This window comes from Canis lupus, chromosome 7, assembly GCF_048164855.1.
Source record: "Canis lupus baileyi chromosome 7, mCanLup2.hap1, whole genome shotgun sequence".
Taxonomy (NCBI): Eukaryota; Metazoa; Chordata; class Mammalia; order Carnivora; family Canidae; genus Canis; species Canis lupus.
The window spans coordinates 39,656,034-39,679,854 of record NC_132844.1 but is presented as its reverse complement, the minus strand read 5'-3'; the positions used below and the strand labels follow the sequence as shown (position 1 = coordinate 39,679,854).

The following is a 23,821-nucleotide window of genomic DNA, read 5'->3' as shown; positions in this document are numbered from 1 at the left end:
AGAAAGAAATGGTACAAAGGTCAGAACTAGATTTGGAGATAACAAGAAGATGACCCAAATATAATTTTTCCAAGTCCTCCCATATTGGATTTTTAGCCTCTGGAACTATCAGGAGGGTAAAGATCACATTTGGAATAATGCTTCTACTGATCTGAACTTCCAACTAATACCAACATCCATGATAAAGACTTTGATAATATTTAAACATATAGGGCACCTGGTGGTTCAGTTGGTTGAGCTTCTGACTCTTGATTTTGGCTGAGGTCATAATCTCCTGGTCATGAGATCAAGCTCCATACTCAGCACAGTCTGCTTTAGATTATTTCTTCCTCTCTCTTTCTTCCTCCCCACTCATACTCTCTCTCTTTCTCTCTCTAAAATAAATAAATAAAATCTTTTTAAAAACAATACAAAATAAATAATATTAAATTTATTATCGTGTTGACATGAATAATGCAGATGGTAGCTGGGGTCTCCCTATTCCTTGAGTTCTAAATAAAATTGCCCAGATCTGTGTAATTCCAAAGCCCTTCCTAGGACTTTGCTGATTTTGGGGTGATTACATTCTCGAAGTCTCCTCTACTCTTGGATTCTTGCATCCATGAATGTGTGTCTGCTTCACTAGGCAATGATTTAGACAGAAATTACAGACCTTTCATCAATTTCCACCATTCATGTAATTAGTAGAACCAACTGGAGATTTTGATGTTGGGATTGGGGACACATGAAAAAAGGTCATTTATCACAACATTTCAAAAATAACTTTAAAAATCTATCATCACCCTCTTGGTCTCTCAAGTTGTATCTGGATCCTGCCATCAGGCAATGTGAACTATGGGCCTGAGGTAACTAAGGGACAGCTGGAGAGGCACCTGCTATAGGCCAGTGTCACCAAGTGAGACTGACACCAATAAAATTCTAAGCAGTGGTTATAATTCTTAAATCCCTATGAAGCCTGAGGCTCAATTTCCTTCACTGTGGAATATAACTGGATGTGGGACCTGGACTAATTGTGACATAGAATAGGAAATGTATGATAAGAAGGAATAAAATTAAATGGCCATAAATCTAGGTAAGCCAAAAGACAAACTGTTCATTCCACACTGTCCCCAGATGATCATGGCATAATTAAGAAAAGTCACTCCACAAAAAAAAGAAATTTAAAAAAATAAAAAGAAAAAAGAAAAAAAAAAGAAAAGTCACTTCACATAGGACTAAATAGTGTTCTGGGGTGGAGTTCAGATGATATCCTTCAAGAAGTAGCAGCATATCCAAGCATTAAGTACTACATCTTTAAGGAAGACATAAATGAGAAAAATGGCCAATACACAGAGTGGGATAGGTACCTCACTACCTGACCACAGTCTTTATTTCACCACCAAAAACAAAGAAGAAAAGAAAAAATAGAAACCTTTTAGTTATTACTGTGGCTTAAGTCCAAATTCTTGATAATTGGAATAAAATGTTTAAGATTTAGCTTCCTGATGAAACATGTTATGTAAACTATTTGTTACTGGTTTATTTCAAATTCTAAATTGCTTTTATTTCCCCCTATAGAGGGGATTTGGAAAGAATCCCACTTAGAAAGCAAGCAGTTAGGGCAGGGAAAGAAGTATTAACACACTGAAGTCACTACATATACTTAAGAGAGCCTTGTAACCTTGATTTAAGTGCTAAGCTAAATATAGTTTCTCATCATATTTCTGTACTTGTGAGCCAACACCACAGAAAAGCAAACTGAAATGAATGAGTTTCTTTGATTAATTTTCTAGTACAAGACAGTTTAAACATCACATTGGTGATGTAATTTAAATTACAGCAGATGGAAATGGCAGTGTCCTTAAATAGATTCCTTAGCACTCTTCCAGGATATAGTAGTCTCTTATTTAAGTACCATAGCCTGTCTTAATGGTGATTTACCTTTTGATATCTGCTACTCCTAACAAGCTTCCAGGTTAGAGGGAGTGTGATTCATGTGATCCAGGCTAATAATTCCAAAGGAAAAAATAAATATAATATTCCTATACTGTTATATATTATGATGGCTCCACGGTCTAACCAGGTAAAGGTCTATCTGACACCCTAATGAAAGTTCTTCAAATAAATAGTTTTGGAGATTTGATGTTATTATTTGATGTTTGATTCTTACTCTGACACATATAATATCTGCAATATGAGGCAAGCATGCTAGGACTCTTACCACTGCATAATTAAATTAAAACACTTACTGAACATAAACCATAGTTCAGTGTAGGTCTATGAAGCCACCATGTCTCTCTATTCTCACTCTGTCAAATTCATTCATGACGACTAAAGAACAAGGCAATTCTTTTCCTACTTAAGCTTCCTTGCTGCCTAAGCTTACCTCCCTGGTTCAAGCCAGAGAAGCCCTTCTATCTGTCAGGCTGCTGAGCAGTTGCTCAGTACTCCCAGCCATCAGCCTACGTAGTTACTCCAAAACCTGAAGGCCATAAGCCACAAATACTTTCCAGTTTTGTTTAGCTCCCAGGAGCTATTTTCTTTTCAGTTTACACCCCCCTCTCTTGTCCTTACCCATGCATTGATAAATTCGTGGGATTATTTCTATGATAGACAGAAAAATGGATCCCCAAGAATTTCTACATGCTAATCCCCAAAACCTATGAATGTATTATGTTACATGCTAAAAGAGACTGAAAATGTAATTCAAGTTATGAATCTTAAAATGGGGAGATTATCCTGGATTTTGAAGGTATACCCAGTCTAATCAGTGGAGCAACCAAAAGTAGAGAAATTTCTCTGGCTGGAGTTGGTCAGAGATGCAGCAGAAGACAAAAGAGGCAGAGGAAAGATGAAGCAAAAGGGAAGATCAGAGAGAGTCAACACCTAAGTTTTTGACCTGTCATTGCTGGCTTTGAAGAGATCTGCTTGCCAGAAAGATATGTTATAGAGAAAGGCCAGGTGTGTCTGTAAAACCTTTTGCTAACACCTTAGGAAGTTCAAAATGAAGAATATTCAGTTGCAGAAAGTGCTATTTGAAGAGACTAAAGATGTGATAGATCCTGTCAGCCATATCATCAAAAGCCCTAGAGATGAGTTTATCTAAGAAAAACATGTGTAGGGGCACTAGGTGGCTCAGGTGGTTAAGCATCTGCCTTTGGCTCAGGTCATGCTCCCAGGTTCCTGGGATGGAGCCTCAAGTTGGGCACCTGATCAGGGGGGAATCTGCTTTACTCTCTCCCTCTGCCCCCCCCCACCCCCCGCTTGTGCGTTCTCTCAAATAAATAAATAAATAATAAAATTAAATAAATAAATAAAGGACCTGGGTAGTGAATCCCCATGACATACATGGGAGATTCATGAAGTTCTTGAGAGTATTATGACAGCAGAAACTGCCACCTATGATTGAATGAGGCAAAGAGAGTACAAAATGAAAAGAGGTTGTCAGGACCCTCCAATTCCACCTGTAGAAAATGCTGTTAAAACTACTCGTTGCAAACATGTGCTGCCTTCATGAAAAGGAAAGCATAACTCAGAGGAGACAACCAAAAGCTGAGAACCACAGAGAATTATTTCCCCTGGACCTTGACATCTAAAGGAGTTTGTTTGACTAGATTTCAAAATTACTTGGGACCAGTCATTTATCTTTCCATTTTCTTTTTTTAATCCAATGCCTATCACATCATCATATGTTTGGAATAAATAGCTAGTTGCTTTATTTTCACAAGGCCAAAGATGGAGAGGAATTGTGATTCAAGAAGAATTATACCCAGGGTTTCACTCATACCTGATTTAGGTAGATTAGGTGATCAGATCTGTGATTTTAGAGCTGGCGAAATTTTGAACTTAGATTGATGCTGTAATGGGATGAGATTGTTGATGATCTTAGAATGAGATGAATATATTTTATGTGAAATGGACATGAATCTTTGAGGACCAAAAAGGTAGACTGTGGTAAGCAGAATAATAAACTCCCAAAGATTTTCATGCCCTAATTTCCAGAACAGTGTTATTTTATAGCAAAAGGGAAGGCATAATCACTGTATCAATGTGATAATGGTTATGGACATTAAAATAGTGATATTAGGGCACCTGGGTGTCTCAGTGGTTGAGCCTCTGCCTTTGGCTCAGGTAGTAATCATAGGGTCCTGGGATTGATTCCCTCATCAAGCTCCCCATGGGGAGCCTGCTTCTCCCTCTGCCTGTGTTTCTGCCTCTCTCTCTCTCTCTCTCTCTCTCTTATGAATAAATAAAATCTTTTAAAAAATAGTGATACTATTCTATATTATTCAAGGGCCTAATATAATCACTTGTGTGCTTAAAAGTAGAAGAAGAAAGGAGAAGAGTTAATTAGACATAGCAGGAAAGAAGCAAGAAAGATGAGATAAGAAGAGAGGTCAGAGAGATGAATATGAGAGGACCGAACACACTGTTGTTGGCTCTAAAGTTGGAGAAAGGAGGCCACAGTTCAAGGAATGCAGCCAGCCTCTAGAAGCAGAAAACAACCTTAGTTAACAAGCAGCAAAGAAATAAGGACGTCAGTGCTATAGCCACATGGAACTGAATTTTGCAGATAACCTGAATGAACCTGGAAGTGGCTTCTGCCTTAGAACCTCCAGATAAAATCCTAGGTTGGCCAATACCTTGATTTCAGCCTTGTGGCACCCATAGCAGAGAAACCAACGGAGCCTACCAGACTCCTAACTTCTCTGCAAAATAATATATTTATGCTGTTTTACACTGCTGAGTTCATGATGGTTTATACTAGTAACCACAGGCAACCAATACACATTCCCTTACATGGTTAGATTATTAGAAGAATTTGATCCTCTCTGCTTCTGTAGTAGTATACTAATAATGCCTCCATGCCCTCATGTTACTTATAATCCAAAGATTATTTTAAATAATCTTGTCTTTCACAGAAGTAATTTCAAAAATTTGTGCTTTGTGGTGAAAGTTAAAATGTTCTTTTATTTTGGTGCTGCTTTTTAGAAGAATCGGTTTATAGATTTAAGATCTAAAATGAACCTGTCCAAAATGAGCCAAATAACAAGACTGTAGTACTCTTATGACTTTTTCCCTTAAGTTGTAAATGGTGAGTTTGAGTTCCAGAAATCAATCAAATCAAAAGTGGGGTGCTGAAAAAGAGTGATCAGCTAAATCGGGAAGTAGGAATTCTAGTTACAGTCTGATACCAAATAGCTAGGCAGCCTCTCGCAAATCAGTTTACTTCTCTGGGTTCATTTTCTTCTCTGTTAGAACAAAAAGGGTAGAAATCAGGGAGACTTCCATGATTAGGTATCACTTCATTGAATCCTGAAGGACTGGTAGGCATTAACAAGGCAAGTGGGGTGGGGTTGGGTGCAGGATGGATAATAATCCAGAAGGTTTAGCATATCCTGTTCTATACACTACATACTATAACAACACTCTCCTGACCAAAAAACAGAGCCCAAGTGGCCTATAAACTTGTTTAGAAGAATTCACACCACTTGCTGAAGAGAGTTCATTGGAAAGAGTGAGGACTTAAAGAAGCTTTTGTAGGGGGATCCCTGTGGGGGGCTCAGTGGTTTAGCACCTGCCTTCGGCCCAGGGCATGATCCTGGGGTCCTGGGGTCTAGTCCTACATCAGGCTCCTCTGCCTCTCTGCCTGCCTCTCTCTCTCTCTCTCTCTCTCATGAATAAATAAACAAAAATTTTTAAAAAGAAGCTTTCGTAGGGTAGTATTTACAGGCATGGACTTTGTGCTCAAACCCCGATTCAAGTCCTGGCCCTGCCATTTATTAGCTGTGTGTTTTTTTACTGCCCTCAGCTTCCTTATGTGTAAAATATAAATATGTGTGCAAGCACTGCTTAGGAGAGATCTTGGCACATAATATGCATTATTTAAATTAGCAAGCACTATACTGACGTTCATCAGTATCATTGATGTGGACTGAATTGCGTCCCCCCAAAATTCATTTTGTTGAAGCCCTGAATCCCAGTGTGGTAGTACTGGGAGATGGGGCACTTGACCATAATTAGGTTTAGATGAGTTCATGATGGTGATGCCCTCATGATGGGATTAGTGCTTTCATAAGAAGAGACATGAGGAAACTTGCTCTGTCTACTGTGTAAGCACACAGTGAGAAGGCTTCTATCTGAAAGCCAGGAAGAAAGTTTTCCTAAGGAACTGGCCATGCCAGCACACTGACCCAGGCTTCTCTAACTTCTAGAACTGTGAGAAAATAAACTTATGGAAGCCATCCAATCTGTGGTATTTTGTTATGGCAGCCTGAGCAGACTAAGACAATTATTAAAGAAGAATTTTAGTTTTTTTTTCTATAACTGCTATTTTATTTAACTTTTTTATGATAATACATTAATGTATTATTTTATAATTTAAAATGAATAAAAGATCAAGGGAAAAAGGCCTATAATTCCTTTGAATGGTACCTTCAGATATCTCTTAAACTTCAAAATTGGACAAACTGTAGGTTGAATGAGCCATCAGTGAAAGACATCAATGGACAGTCTAATCAATATTCACTCTCAATTTGTAAAATGTCTCATTGATCCACTTGTCAACTTTAAAGTGATGCAATGAATAAGTACTGCAGTGAAGAGATCCTTTAAGACAATATCAAAATGCAATAGAGTACTAAAATGGGGCTCTTCTGATGACATTTAGAAATATATATAAAATTCAACAATTATTTTAACAGATGACTTCCTGAAAAAGAAGTGTTCAAAAACTTAACAAAATTTAGAGCTTAGATATCATCTGTGGAACTGCTAATATAGGACTAGATAAAATGCTTAAAAGGAAATTACAAGTTGCCAAATTATATATCTCTTTTAAGAAGGACAACCATATGCCTGTTAACAGAATATAACTCAAAATATAATTACTGCTGCCTTAGAGCTTATAATTTAGTGAGTCAGACAGATATTAATTAAACAATCAAATAAATTAGTGTATAATTAAAACAATAATTTGGATTATTAAAGTTTTAATTCCAGTTAGTTAACATACAATGTTATATTAGTTTCAGGTGCACAATATAGTGATTCAACACTTCCATACAATACCCTGTGCTCATCACAAGCGCCTACCACCTATTTCACCCTTCCCCCATCCCTCTCCCCTCTGATTGCCATCAGTATTGTTCTCTGTAGTTAAGAGTCTTTTTATTGTTTTGCCTATCTTTTTTCCCCTTTGTTTGTTTGTTGTTTCTTAAATTCTACATGAGTGAAATCATACAGTATTTATCTTTCTCTGACTGACTTATTTTGCTTAGCATAATACACTCAATTCCATCTATGTCACTGCAAATGACAAGACTTCATTCTTTTTAATGGCTGAGTAATATTCCATTGTGTATATGTATTACCTCTTCTTTATCCATTTATCAGGCTATGGACACTTGGCCTGTTTCCATAGTTTGGCTATTGTATATAATGCTGCTATAAACGCTAGGGTGCATGTATCCCTTTGAATTAGTATTTTTATATTCTTTGGGTAAATACCTAGTAGTACAATTGCTAGATTATAGGGTAGTTCTATTTTTAACTTTTTGTCAAATTTCCATACTATTTTCCAAAGCAGCTGTACTAGTTTGCATTCCCACCAACAGTGCAAGAGGGTTCCCCTTTCTCCACATTCTTGACAACACTTGTTTCTTTTGTTGACAGGTGTGAAGTAATATCACATTGTGGTTTTTATTTGTATTTCCCTGATGATGAGTATGTTGAGCATCTTCCCTTGTGCCTGTTGGCCATTTGTGTGTTGTCTTTGGAAAATGCCTATCCATGTCTTTTGTTCATTTTTTAATCAGATTATTTATTTTGGGGGTATTGAGTTTTATTAGTTCTTTATATATTTTGGATACTAATCCTTTATCGATGTCATTTGCAAATATCTTCTCCCATTCTATTGGGCCTTTTAGTTTTGTTGATTGTTTCTTTCACTGCTCAGAAGCTTTTATTTTGATGAAGTTCCAATAGTTTATATTCACTTTGTTTCCCTTGCCTCAGGAGGCATCTCTAGAAAGTTGCTATGGCCAATGTCAAAGAGGTTGCTGCCTGTGTTCTTCTCTAGGATTTTGATGGTTTGGGATCCCACATTTAGTTCTTTAATCCATTTTGAATTTATTTTTGTGTATGGTGTAAGAAAGTGGTCCAATTTCATTCTTCTGCATGTTGCTAATTTTCTAAACATTATTTTTTGAAGAGACTGTCTTTCCCATTGGATATTCTTTCCTGCCTTGTCAAAGATTAATTGACCATATAATTGTGGGTTCATTTCTGGGTTTTCTATTCTGTTCTATTGATCTATGTGTCTATTTTTGTGCCAGTACTACACTGTTTTCATCACTATAGCTTTATTATATAACTTGAAGTCCAGGATTGTGATGGCTCCACCTTTGCTTGTCTTTTTCAAGGTTGTTTTAGCTATTTGGGATTTTTTGTGGTTTCATATAAACTTTAGGATTTTTTTGTTTTAGCTCTGTGAAAAATGCTATCGGTATTTTGATAGAGATTGCATTAAATATGTACATCGCTTTGGGTAGTATAGACATTTTAACACTATTGGTTCCTCCCATCCATAAGCATGGAATATCCTTCCATTTCTTTGTGTCATCTTCCATTTTGTGTTTTGGGTTTTTGTTTTGTTTTGTTTTACAGTTTTCAGAGTATATATCCTTCACTTCTTGGGTTAGGTTTATTCCTAGATATATTATTACTTTTGGTGCAGTTGTATGAGATTGACTCTTTAATGTCTCTTTCTGTTGCTTCATTATTGGTGTATAGAAATGCAACAGATTTCTGTACATTGATTTTGTATCCTGCGACTTTACCGAACATGTTTATCAGCTCTAGCTATTTTTTGGTGGAGTCTTTTGGGTTTTCTTACATAGAGTATCATGTCATCTACAAATGATGATGTAGTCTAGTTTGACTTCTTCCTTGCTGATTTGGATGCCTTTTATTTCTCTGTGTTCTCTGATTGCTAAGCTAACATGTTCAGTACTATTAAATAACAGTGATGAGAGTAGACATCCCTGTCTTGTTCCTGACCATAGAAGAAAAGCGCTGAGTTTTTTCCCATTAAGGATAATATTAGCTGTAGATTTTTCATATATAGTTTTTCTTATATTATAGTATGTCCCTTTAAACCTACTCAACCTTTGTTGAGGTATCATTAATGGAGGTTGCACTTTGTCGAATGATTTTTCTGCATCTATTGAAATGATCATATGGTTCTTATCCTTTCTTTTAATAATGTGAAGTATCAACGTTGATTGATTTTCAAGTATTGAACCACCCTGACAACCCAGGAATAAATCCCGCTTGATCATGGTGAATGATTCTTTTAATGTATTTTTGGATTTAGTTTGCTAATATTTTGCTGAGAATTTGTGCATCCACATTAATCAGGGATATTGGCCTGTAGTTCTCATTTTTAGTGAAGTCTTTATCTAGTTTTGGTATCAGGGTAATGTTGGCCTCATAGAACGAACTTGGAAGTTTTCTTCCTTTTCTATTTCTTGGAACAGTTTAAGAACAGGTATTAACTCTTCTCTAAATGTTTGGTAGAATTTGCCTGTGGAGCCATCTGGCCCTGGATTTCTGTTTGTTGGGAATTTTTTGATTACTGAATCAATTTCTTTTCTGATTATCAGTCTGTTCAAGTTTTCTATCTCTTCCTGTTTCAGTTTTGATAGTATATATGTTTTTAGGGATGCATTCATTTCTTCCAGGTTGTCTAATTTGTTGGCATATAGTATTTCATAAGATTCTCTTCTAATCATTTGTATTTCTGTGGTGTTGGTTGTTATTTCTCCTCTCTTATTTGGTATTTTATTTATTTGAGTCCTTTCTCTTTTGTTATTTTATTTGAGTCCTATCTCTTTTCTTTTTGATAAGTCTGGCTAGAGGTTTATCAGTTTTATTTGTTTTCAAAGAACCAGCTCCTGATTTCACTGACTTTTAGTTCCTATATAATTTCTTTCTACTCTGATCTTTATTATTTCCTTCCTTCTGCTATCTTTAGGCTTCATTTGTTGTTCTTTTTATAGCTCCTTTAGGCATAAGGTTAGGTTGCTTATTTGAGATTTTTCTTGCTTCTTGAGGTAGGCCTGTACTGCTATATACTTTCCCTTAAAACTCTTTTTGCTGCATCCCAAAGGTTCTGGACTGTTGTGTTTTCATTTTCATTTGTTTCCATGTATTTTTTTAGTTTCTTCTCTGATGTCCTGGTTGAGCCATTCATTGTTTAATAGCAAGTTGTTTAACCTCCATGTACTTGTGGTCTTTCCAATTTTTTTCATGTTCAAGGTTGACTTCTAGTTTCATAGTGTTATGGTCAGAAAAAAACCCATGGTGTGATTTCAATCGTTTTGTATTTGTTAAGGCCTATTTTATGACTTAATATGTGATCTATTCTGGATAATGTTCCACGTGCCCTTGAAAATAATGTGTGTCCTGCTGTTTTAGGATAGAATGCTTCAAATATATCTGTTAAGTACATCTGGTCCAGTGTGTCATCAAAACCATTGTTCCCTGTTTATTTTCTGTTTAGATAGTCTGTCCATTGATGTAAGCAGTGTGTTAAAGTCCCCTATTATTATGGTGTTATTATCTGTTCCTTTATGTTTGTTATTAATTTTTTGTATATTTGGGTGCTCTAATTTGGATTTTATATTATCTATCTTCTCTAAGCAATTTGTCCATAGTACTTTTTACTTATTGCTATTAATCTTGCTTGCTGAGATCCTAAATCAGCCTTTCCACCTACTCTATGTAAAGAGTTATACACAATGAAGAAATTGTTATATAAAGCATAGGGCACTGACCTGAACATCAGTTCAGTAGTTCAGTCCAGCTCTGCTACTAATCAAGTGAACTTGCAGAGTTCTTTGGATTCTGTAAAGTTAAGTGGTACTATAGATGTCCCAGTAGGGTCCTTCCAATTTTAAAATCACATTATAAATATTTTTTCAATCCCAACATTATTTTGGATCCCCAAAATTCACTATTTCATAACAAATAAAGGCTGTGTCTCCTGGCAGGGAAAATGGACTTAAAATTATTGATGTATAAACAATTCATACAAATAAGTGATAAGAAAAATTGTACAAATGCAATAGACTTGGCTTTAAGAAATATATAACAAAGAATGTTCAGTATAATCAATAATACACAGGTTCAGTTGTGACCAGGATGGTTCACACTGTGCAATATTGAAATCTTTTTTCCTACAGGTCTTTAAAGACAAAGCAGATTCCAAATTGCAGTGGGATGGCTTAAGAAATAGGAAAATTGAGACGACATATCAAACACATTCCAACTCTCTAAGCATTTCCAAGATAATTTCTTCATACTTAACATTTTTTTCCATAAAGGAAGAGTTCTTTTTAATTATCCATGGACATACGTTATTAATTAAACTCATTCGAATCATAATTTGTCCTAAAGTCCCCAGAAGTTAAAAATGTGTATGAGAATTTCAAAACTCCACTCAAAAGGTCACTGCAAAGACATTAAAGGGTATTTACTTTGTTTAGATGTGATGCATTTATGATTAGGGCTGACTCACATTAAGTACAATACTCTAGGGGAATTAAACACACTAATCCAATTATGAGAGTTTCATAGCACTCTTAGAAGAAAGACATTCATCAGATTTCAATTATTTTTAGAAGATCTGTCTTTGAATTTAATTTAAAATGTGATTAAGTTCCCTTTTCTGTTATCTAAACTGAGGTATTGTTTAAGCTTATTCAAAGACAAAAGAATAACATTATTAGTGTTTGGTTTCTTTATGTAGCTTATATTTAACAACAAATTGTCGCATAGTTTTCTTTATATCTGATGATATTATTTTCTCACCTAAATATGAGTTTAATATTGGACAGTCTTGAACCCAATAAGGTGCAAACATTACACGTTTTATTTCTTTCCTCCAATCACTGCTTTCAAATATACTTTGTCAAATATCCTTTTCCTGGTCCTTAGCAGGATCTTAGGCAGAACCTATAGCTTTCAGGTCACTTTGAATATTAAAAAATCTAGCCCATTCTAGGCTAGTTTAAATTTTCAAATCTTATATTCCATTTAGTGTTTATAACCTTGCCTTCCAAAGCATTAGTCAATACAGCCTAAAGGACATAGAGTGTGTCAAGGTCATGATCTGCTTACACTCCTTCAGAGAGGTGAGAACAGAAACATGATACTGAGGAGATGGGGATGGAGCCAAGACCTTTAGTGTTCATTGAATATCTATGTGTTCCTAAGACATTTCCCACCCTTCATGCATCAAGTTAGGGTAATACGACCAGTTTTCAAAGTGGAACATAAAGGGAAATGAGGTTTCTCTTGTGGTCTGAGAAGCTAAAATCAAGCATATCTTCTTTATGTATACTCTCTCCCTTGGCTGTGTGGCTGAAAACTAAGAACTCAAGTCTAACATGGCACTGTTGAACTAAATGTTCCCTGGATCTCTGAGTTGCCATTAGGAGAAAAGTGGTCTTCCCAGTCTGCATCAGATTGTGATGTAAAGAGACATACATCTCTGTTTTACTAAGCCACTAAGAGTCTAGGATTTATTTTTTACCATATTGTAATCTCATGCATCCTATTTAATGCAAAAATAGACTGGAAGATGAGGCCAAAAAAATAGGCTACACTGACTTTGACCAAAGAAACAAAGGAGAAAGAGAGGGTAAGTGCATGAAATGACAGCAAACCCACTTGAGCTTGTTTGTACACTGGTGAGAAGAGCCAATAAAGTAAGAAATTAACAATGTAAAGAAGAGAGGAGATCATAGGTGGGTCAGTTTTCATGCAGGGAAAAGAAAGACTAAGATTAAAAACACAAATGAAGAAGTCTGGGAAGGAGTGTTTGTGCAAAGAAAAAAGGATAAAATAAAGAAATGAGATGGAAAAATTATTAAAAGTTGTAGAAAATCTAACAAGAATAAAATGGACCACTTTTGCCTATCTTCTGATAGAGGTATAATCAAGGGAATTTCCAAATGACTTGAGCTTGTATTAGCCTTCTCTCACATACTTAAATTTATTCAACTTTATCCCCACAGACCACACTTAATACCTATTCTTAAGGTATACTAAGCTTGATATCTTCTAAATCTTATGTGCTTTTAATGCATTTCTGAGCAGAGTTACTCATGCTCCTTGCACACTAGCAATATCATAAATTAGAATTGGGAATTACTGAGATATGAGTTTACCAACTTGCGCTGGATGAAAGTCCAACAGAATTAAGCACGGGTTTTATAGGAAGGTATTTTGTTTGAGCTGAGTACCAAACAGAAGAAAAAGGTATATTTCATTTGGAAAAAAAGTTTTAAAAAATAATTTACAGAAAAGTACCATATGCTTTGAATTAAAGAGATTGGAAGGGAGGAATCAAAGGAGGGAGGGAAAGGTGCCAGGTCTAAAATTTTGGTAAGTTGTAAAATACCTCTCCCTCCTATTTCTGTTCTCTCCCATTAAATTCTTAAACCAATAATGACCAGATTAGTGGATAATTGGGCATGCAAATGCACTGTTCCCAAGAAATGAGTTGATAGATTTGGAAATATTAATTTATTTCACATGTGCCAGTATCACTCTCTAAAATCAAGTGATAATTATCATGTCTTGTCCTCAAGAGATCAGTCTTTAACTCTTTCCAGTATCCTATTTTAAAAGCACAGAGTAATTATTAGTTGGTTTCTTCATACAATTGGTAATCAAACCCTCTATCTTCCTTTCCAATATATCTTATATCTGCCCATAGTGTATCATATTCTATTTCAGCCCTTCATCACCTTATATCCAGATTCTCTAGGTCTTCAGAGTTCCCAGCCCTCCAGTCTATCCTGGATGCCTTCTTAAAGTACTATTTTTATCATGTAATTCTCAGAATTAAAACTTGCAGTGCCTTTCCACTGTGTATAGTAGAGAGATTATTTAACTAGGATTCAGGGATGGGCTTCAAGGGGATTTTTGAGGGCATTGAAATTCTGTACAAATTTTATTATGCTGTATATTATTTTGCTGGTAAAAATATCCAGCTTTCTAATATCCTATGGGAAACTCTAAAAACGTTCAAGAATCACCAATATATAGAGCAAATCCAAACTCAATGACCAGCATACAAGAAATAATATCAAGCTTGCATTTTACTAGCGGCCTCTAAGTCAGATCTTCTAATGGGTTAGTTCTCCTCATCATATTCATTTACTTATTCATCCACTCAATGAACATTTCTCGAGTACTTTTATGATACAGACATGATTATGGACACAGAGGATGCATAAGTAAAAGAACAGTTTCATCCTTAAACTATTTCTAAGCTCTTATCAGAACACACCTCTCGGGCAGATGGGGAATTAGGTCTGTGAGCAGGCCTGGTCTTTCAGGAATTGAAACAAATTATGAGAGTGCAGTAAGAGAAATGGCCCTTAGGTGTCAAGAGCTAGAGGGGGAATGAAAGTAATTTCCAAAGAGATCCATCTAACACATCAGGTTCAAAGGAGTGTGTGGGCGAAGAATTAAAATCAAGCAGTAGCAGATTCCAAAGTTCAGCCAAGCTATATGAAACCAATGAATTCAAGAAGATAAGCAGAAAATGGAACATTAAAAAGAGACTCTGGAGTGCCCATACTTACAGCCAGACTCCTTACAAAGGAGCCTCCAGATGTACCAATGAGAAAGGACACTAAAGTGTGCTGAAAGAGTCCTAGAAGCTTTACAGCTGTGGTCACAATAAACTGTCCCTTCAAAGAAGAGCAGGATTTTGTCAGATGAACAAAGGGGAAGGCAGGATAATCCATAAAAGTAGCATTAAATTCAAAGGCCCAGAGACCTGACACAGAGTTTTTTGAGAAATGAAAAGTAGTTTAGTACAAATAGAGGTGTTGGGTAAATTATTTAGTTACAAGTAACCCTTGTATATAGATAGTTGACCCTTGTATATAGATATATAGATAGTTGACATTCCAAAGGAAAATCAGATCTGTAATCCAGAATGTTAGAATAACCAGAGTTTACTAAATCAAGCCCCTTTATTTTACAGAAAAGAAACTCAGGTTTGGGGAGGATATCTGTCTCACCCAAGTTAACTGACAGCACAGTCAACACTACATTTCTCATCTGCTAGTGTAAGGTTTGTTTGATGTATGCCACACAGCCAGCTCTATAACCTGATCCAAACCATTTGATCTCATACCAGAATTAGAGGAAAAACCATTCATGACTATAAAGCCAGAAAATAGGTGGGAAAATGGTAATATTTCACTTTAGCAGTTTATAATACTGAACACCTTTGGAGATTCTAATAATAAAAAAGTGTGAAGACACAAAAAGGGCGAGGTAATCCTACCATCTCTGCCCATACCAGAATTAGGGCCTAGCATTGTGTCTGGCAACTAGTCAGTGGTGTGCTGGTAAATATTTAACAACCAGCATTCAGAGCAGGAAGGGTGGAGACTCATTTATAGGGTTTTCCAATTTCAGTGATGTAAATGTTTCCTTCATGGCCAATTTTAAGCTACCAACGTGACGTAACTGAGATGCTAACAATTGGCTCTTAGGAGTCAGTACAAGCTGAATCAAATGTACCGCTGTTGGTAGATGACAATAAACACGTAATAAATCCATCAACAACCAACCAACACCTATAGATCTCCAGCCTCCTCCTGGTTTCAGTGAAAGTTTAGCCAGGCCTGCCCATTTGTGGCAAACAAAATGAAATAGTGAATCTATCTAGCTAACAAATGATGCACTTAATAAAAAATATATAAAGAGTTGAGGGGTCCCTGGGTGGCTCAGTGGTCAAGCATCTGCCTTTGGCTCAGATCATGATCCCGAGGTCCTGGGATGGAGTCCCACATCAAGCTCCCTCCAGGGAGCCTGCTTCTCCCTCTGCCTAGGTCTCTGCCTCTCTCTGTGTCTCTGAACAAACAAATATATACACATATATACATATATACAGAGAGAGAGAGAGAGAACAAGATGAAAACCTGACTCTAGTGCAAAAGCACTAACCTCCTCCCCACCTCAGCTCACTACCTTGAGCTTGACCCTGCTCCCCCAGTGGTGGTGTTGCTCATCACACTTCTAGGAACAAGTGTGACAAAAGCATTGGCCAGAACCAATGGAGAGTTTTTTTTTCTAAGTAGCTAAATCATCTAGACTTGATTCTGAAATTATGTTGCGATTAGGCAGATGGAAGTCATGCATAAATCAATGTCAAGTGTGACATTCAGAGGTAATACCAAGCAAGCAATGAGAGGAGGCTATATGGAAACTTGTTGACGTTCACAAAGCAACTGATAGAAAAGCAGAGGCGTATTCATTACTATTAATATCATTACTGGTATTGCACCTTTAATGTGGTTAAATGTGAATAATAGGCTCTGGATAAAGTACTACCGTTTGGTGTCTCTCTAGTGGCTGAGCCATTTATTGCCTGGCCATGACAAAGTGAGTATTTGAATGGTCCTTTAAGGATAGGCATTCAAAGGCTAGAGAATCATGCTGGGGCTTCCTCTGAAAACTTTTACCACTTAATCAGCCAGCTGGCACTTCTGTAACACTCACTGAGATGCTTTCTGGTTCTCCTTCTAGCTTTTCCCTTGTATTCTCATTTCCTAAATTAACTTTGAGCCAACCGGGCCACACTGGCAGCTCTCTGCTGCCCTCTTCTGTCACCAAATGGTAATGACTCTAGTGGCCCCATCCGTGGGACAATTCAAGGTCACCAGGATTTTTCTCCCTCAAAACCAGTTATTCTCAGTTCTTTACCATCCAGCTCCAGTACGTTTCTGTGAACTGTTGACACCTCTTCCTGCTTTGTGCTCTGGCTACAGAAACAACTACCTCTCCTGGATTCTTTCATAACTCCTCTGTTGATACTCGTGAGTCCTTTCCTAAATTTCCACTTCTTTCTTATTAATAATGGATATCTTCAAACAGATAATTCAAGACATGTTTCTTTTACCCTACATTGACCCCTAAAAGAAAATCATCCCCTTAAACATTTTCAAACAGTCTTATCTGAAGTTATAGTTTTCTATTACAAGATGTAACATTTCTATATTTCTACTACAGGACCTAACACTCCTATATTGTTCACTCTTTCTTTTCATAATCCTTCTTTATATAGATTTCTAGGATATGGAGTTAATAGTTTAGCTAGCTGGTCTGTCCCTGGCATTAAAATGACTGGAGTATAAGATCCAGACCTCTCAGAGGCAAATTGTGTAGATCTTTCTGAAAAAAAAATTAAAATATTACTTACCATGTGAATTTCCAACAAAATTCTGAAAATTCATCAAAACTAGAAAAATAATAGTTAATCACAACTAAAATCAGACAAATATGTATACAAACCAAGATGATAGGGGAAGTAGTACTATTGTCTTGGTGTGGGCATTGGCAAAGGGTTTGCTATGACAACACATGCCCTAGTTCATGTAGCTATGAGTTGAGGTTTGCCAAAGAGAAAAGATGATTCTTACCTCCTGGAATCCTGCTGAGCTCAGAAATATTGAGGACAGGCTTGATGACTTCTTTAAGTTCCGTTTCAGTCCTAAAAATCTAGTGGTCTGCAATTACAGGATTGCAAAAAATAATAGTAGAACATGGCAGCACTTAATCAATGGCATTTAGGCAGAAAGAGGATGTGCTAACCATGTTATCTTCACTGGCCTCTGCACTCCTTCCCCTGTGCAACCCCAATGTACAACTTTATAATTCACAAATACAGATATGTGCTAATTATTCTATTTTCTAAAGCTATGGAAAGATTCAGTCTGCCAGTATTAGTTCCAAAATGGATGATCTATTCAAAATTAAGTTCTAAGCTTATCCTCTCTAAATTCATCCATAATAATAAGATTTTGGTTCATTTGAACATAAATGCAGCTGAGTGTCTGAAAGCAGGATTTATTAAAATCCCTACCCAGGTTATTACTGAATATGTTGCCCACATGTCTGACATTACTTTTCTAAAAGTAAATTAACATTTACTCAGAAGTGAGCTAAAATGAGTCCACAATGTAAATGAATCACCTCATTTCTATTTTAAATAATTGTACTTTATATTACTTTTTAAACTAACCTCAGGCATTTTCCATTTTTAATAAAGAAGTATCTTTCAAATCAGCTGATCCAAATCAAATTTTATACTGTCAAATTTTATAAAAATAGATCACTTTGAAGTAAGCTTTACTTATTATGAGTAATGTAATACACTTACTATAAAACAGCTTTAAAATTGCTTTATCATAATATTTTCACTGGATAAAGACATTACCAACATTGGATTTTACATATTCTAAAGAATGAGACACCCCATTCTTGATTTTTAACGTGACAAACATAATTTCACCCATCATATAAATAACCCATGCTATAGAGATTAATCACTTTGCACATGTGGGAAAATATATTCAATCAATCAAATCTTAATTTAAAAGAATGAACATAACCAACATTTAACATGTAGTATATATCGGAACTTAAGATTGAATATAGGTGATATTACTGACAGAAATTAACAGATTCTTCATTTAGCTTGTTCATACTGCAAACAGATATGCTTTTGTAAAATCTAGTCTGCCTCAATTATAAGTGCCTAGAAACTAGTAGAACAGGTTTTATATTTCACATAGTCAACACCAAGACAACAAAAGAATAATATAGCTATAAAAATTTGATTTAAACACATATTTCAGTGCTTTGAATTCAAAAGTAAACATAAAGATTAGTCATTAATTTGCTGATGGTTCTTAACATTTCTTGGCTACCTACCAACATTTGTACATTTAAAGCTGTGTAGAAAACCAGTATCTCTTGACTATGGCCACTAGATGGCAGAGACTTGGAGACTCGGGGTCTTGGCCTAAAAGTAGTTTAAACAAAAACAAAACACAAAACAAAACTTTATGGGAATGGTGGGCATAGAGAAATATAGTTTATAATACTTTGGATCAAAGAAGCAAAAAAATTAATCATTAATCTTTCCTTATACCATATTTAGGTTTCCTATATAGAGATTTAGGATATTAGAATTTTGCAATTTGGCATACATGGCAGTAGGAAAGAAAATTGGTGGTGAAAGACAAAAAAATTTTCCGTGAAATTTGTCTGTTTTTCACTAAAAGAAATATTACAGTAGAAGAGCAATAAAGGGAATCTATAGAAGTTAAAACTCATGGTTCTCCCCTCCACTCACTTTGGAATGAACATAGATAAATATATGTATGCAACTATTAAAAACGTACTCTTACATATTAATAAATTAGTTGAATTTAAATTTAAGCCATCTGGTGGCATACTGAGCTATGTAGATGCCTGTAAATGCAACTTTGTATTTATAAATCCCAATAGTAATTTTTACTCCAAATAACATTTTTAACAGCTTTATTGAAATAAAATTCACATACCATATAATTCGAGCACTCAAGGTGTACAGTTTTTTTCAGTATAACCACAAAGCTATACAACCATTACCACAATCTAATTTTATAATATTCTGTCTCCTTTAAAAGAAACTCTGTAGCAATTGGCTGTCAGTACTCATCTCCTTTACTACTCATCTCAGTAATTTATTTTATGTGTCTATGGATTTGCTTATTTGGGGTTTTTCATGTAGATGGAATTGCACAATATATGGTCCATTGTGATTGGCTTCATACCCTTATTGTAATGTTTTCAAGGTTTATTCATGTTGTCTCATGTATTAGAACTTCATTCCTTTTTATGGCTGAAAATATTCCATCCTATGGATATATCACACTTTCGTTATCCATTCATCAGTTGATAGACATTGATAGACATTATCTATTTGAGAGACAGAGAGAGAGAGCATGAGTGGGGGGGAGGGGCTTTTGGCTATTATAAATAATGTTACTATGAACAATGGTACACAAGTATCTATTTGAATCTCTGTTTTCAAATTTTGGGTCACATACCTAGGAGCGGAATTACCGGGTCATAGAATTCTATGTTTAGCTTTTTGAGCAAATGTCAAACTGTTTTCCAGAGTGGCTGCACCATTTTACATTCCCATTAGTGATGCACAAGTGTTCCAAGTACTATTTTCTGGAGATTGTTTGTTTGTTTTTTATAACCATCAGAGTGTATGAAGTGGTATTTCATTGTGGCTTTCATTGTATTTTTGGTTTTCAAAAACCAGTTTTTCTATCTCCTACTTCATCTTGACTTTGAACATGTTACTTATGAATTATAAAATTCTCAAATTTTATGACATGACACTGTTAAATTCACTGAATTCTTATTTATATCTATTCATTTTGGCTCTTGATAAAAATTACTATAAAGAAACTTGTTTAGAAGACTACTCATAGTAAAACATCATGTTACTAACTGGTCAAATTTTTTCACAAGTGCTGTTTTTCAGACTTGACTGCAATCTACTAGTGGCAATGGCAGATGACACAAAATGCTTCCTATATTTATTTAATAAAAGTGATATACAGGGGTGCGTGGGTGGCTTAGTCAGTTAAGTGTCTGCCTCTGGCTCAGGTCATGATCCCAGGGTCCTGGAATGGAGTCCCATGTTGGGCTTCCACTCAGCAGGGAGTCAGCTTCTCCCTCTCCCACCCCCCACTCATGCTCTCTTTCTGTCTCTCAAATAAATAAATAAAATCTTTTTTTTTTAAGTGATATACAATGTGGTGAGGACAACTACTACCACCTGTTATTGAACATTGTACCAGTCATTTACATATGATTAGCCACTGGTTTGAGGCAGCAAATTTAGTAAACTACTGAACTTGGATTCAACAAGAGATGTCTGACTTCTAAGGGCAGTTGTTCTGGCTTCTTTATTGTGTCCGTGGAGATGATAGGATTGTATTAAATTTCCCAATGAAGATGTAATATATGTGTCTGTAGGCCTATAGACAGGATTTGAATTTGTAATGATAACACCAAGGAGGCCTGGGGACAATAAGACCTCCTATTTCAAAATGTGTACCCACCCAACATTTTAATACAAAAATATATATAACTGTAAGAAGCATAACAGAATGTGAAGCATGACAGTATTCATTCATTTGTTCTTTCCTTTATTCATTCATTCAACAAATATTTAGAGTGATGATCCTATGTTACACAATGCCCTAGGCACTGAAGATACATTGATGAACAATAAAAATCCTGCACTTGGGGACCTCCCTTGTAGTGAATAGACACAGAGAAGAAATGCAGGTACCTAATAATAAAATAAGCTCATTTTTGATGATGAAAGAAAGCTCAAAAAGATTTCAAAAGAGTGATGAAATAAAGAGTTGTGGCAGCGAGGGGCTACATTGGCTCAGAGAGTCAGACAAGATCTCTCTGTGAAGGCGACATTTGCACTTACACCAAAAAAGATGAGAAGGAGCCAACTATGTCACGATCTGAGAAAATAGAGTGCCAGGCGGAAGGAACAGACAAAGCAAGTGAAAACATATGGAGATGACAACTAGCATAGCTGTTGCAGGAAGAGGCAGATGGCTACAGAGGTTGGAACACAGTAGATGGCAATGAGAGTGGTGGTGATGAATCTGGGGAACAGGTGAGATCAGGTTGTGCAGGCTTGTTGGCCATGATAAGGACTTTGGGCATTGGTCTAATTGAAGGGAGTAGACTTTAGAGGATTTCAAGCAAAAAAAAATAACATGATCAGTGGATATAGTAGAAGTGATTATGTGTATTTTAGAAGTAGATATATTTTCAAAGTAGTATATATTTTAGAAGTAGAACCAAGAATATCTTGCTGACATATCAGATATTACAGTTAACAGAAATAAAGGACTTACATTTATAAGAAGGTCTTAAATTAGAAAATATAATTCATGTTTTTGTTTTTGTTTTGTAAAACAGAAAAGAAAATGTAAATTTCCTAACAGGGTTGAAATTAAAATAAGAGGAAAATCTCTATTTCTCACTTTTTTCCTCTGGAGGAAAATTTAAATTTTCCATCACTACATCAGATTATGCATTCCAACAATTTTAATCACACCATGCCTCTGCCAGTAATGACACATAGTTTATTATATTTATTGTTCTTAGAAAAAAAAATAAACTACTTTACTATAATTACCAAAGGGCTCTTCATTTGAATAGTTACATGTGCTCCTGGTGGTAGACAGGGGTAGCTGCCCCACAATCACAGCCTCTGTTCCTGCAAACTACCTTGATCTGTAATCCCACCTGAGAAACCAGCCAGACATCCATGTTTGTACCACGTACTTTCATTTCCTAACCCCAAGACACATGTGAATGGACCAAGATTACTCATGGCTGGCTAATTTATTGGCAGAGGATTGATAGAACAGAGACAAAAAGAGCCCCTTGAGGTGTTGGTTCTGGAGCTGAAAGGCCAAAGATAAAGAGCTTAAAGCCAAACCACAGTAAAACAAAGCCAAGCACATGCTGCAGTTAGAGGGGAGCAAAAATTGTGAATAGTGGGCTAGGGTAGGAGAGAAGGAAGATGAGGCTGGGATGAAGACAGTAGAAAGTGGCAGACCAAAAAGCAGAAACAAGAGAGCATGCAGACTCAGAATTTAAGAATCTTTTGGTTTGGGTGGGTGTCTTACAACTAGAGTTGCTGGCTGAGACACTCCCTTACTCCATTTAAAATATGCTGCTATTTACAAGTACTTGGCTTTCACTTAACTTTTTTAAAAAAAGATTTATTTATTTGAGAGAGAGTGTGAGAGCAGGGGTGGGGAATAGAGGTGCAGGGTGCAGTAGGGGAGGAGAGTCAGAAGGAGAGGGAAAGAAAATCTCAAGCAGACTCCATGCTGAGTGCGGAGCCTGACTCAGGGCCCAATCTTACAACCTATGCCCCTCACTTAACCTTTTTACAAGGCCTGGCTTTTAGGATGGCCATTGTTGGATATTGTTCAACAACTGATCTATCTTTTCCATTTCAAAGAAACAATGGTTCTGTCTCAGAGTATGAGTCTTTCAAGATAGAGTCAGGCTACCAAGGTCATGAAACACTCTGTGTGATTCTGAGAAAGAGAAGAAAGTTAAAAATTACAGCTCCTTTATCCACGAACCCTTAACTGATATTATTCATGCCACTCAAAACTTTCAGGATGGTCACAAACTAAGAGTGAAAACTGTAAGAAAAAGCAAAACTGACCAATTTTATTTGATCCAGCCCCAGTTTGCTAGCTGAGATTAGAATATGTTTGGTGATAAGGTGCAGTATATGAGAGTTACAGGTGTGTTATCACATTGTGCTATATCATGGGGCCAAAATAAAAAGAAACTGTGAAGGGCTATCACTAGAAATATGTGGGAACCTGATAAGGAAAAGGAAGTCTGGAATGTGACAAAGTCCACAGATAAATTTAATCAAGCGTAGCAAAACTCTAATAAATATTCTGGGCACCAAAAGATCTGAAATAGAAACAAAGATAATGTGATACATTTTTAATTGTATACTCCCCCCCATACTATCTTCCTATGTATATCCTATATGTATATACGTATAAATTCATGAAGAAAGGGCTTCAAGAAGACACACCATCGGGTTATAGCCACAATTGCCTCTGGAGAAGCCATCAGGGAACAGCAGTAGTCAGAGGGAACTTGGGCTTTATCCCAAATGTCTGATTTTGGTTCGTTTTGTTGTTGTTCTTGTTGTTGTTTTTGTTTACAATGAGAGTGTATTCATGAATTTCTTCTATAATTAAGCAGGTCTTTTAATTATATAAGAGAAATATGAAGAAAGGTTTTAAGTGAAAGAAATTCTTAAAATCATGAGAACTATGCTAATGTGAAAAGAGTTGCAAAGGTCAAGGATGCAATGTTGCCCCATTTG

The 23,821-nt window shown here is 36.0% G+C and overlaps 1 protein-coding gene across 1 annotated transcript in view; it reads right to left on the bottom strand.

The window, feature by feature from the left end:
• Positions 1–216: 216 nt before the first annotated feature.
• LOC140636405 (uncharacterized) overlaps positions 217–23,821 on the bottom strand; it is a 55,850-nt gene continuing 32,245 nt past the window's right edge. The window contains exons 3-5 of the mRNA XM_072831628.1: positions 18,787–18,877; positions 17,493–17,579; positions 217–374 (exon numbers count right to left, since the gene is read on the bottom strand). The gene's annotated coding sequence lies outside the window, so the exon portion shown is untranslated. The remainder of the gene's footprint in view (positions 375–17,492; positions 17,580–18,786; positions 18,878–23,821) is intronic.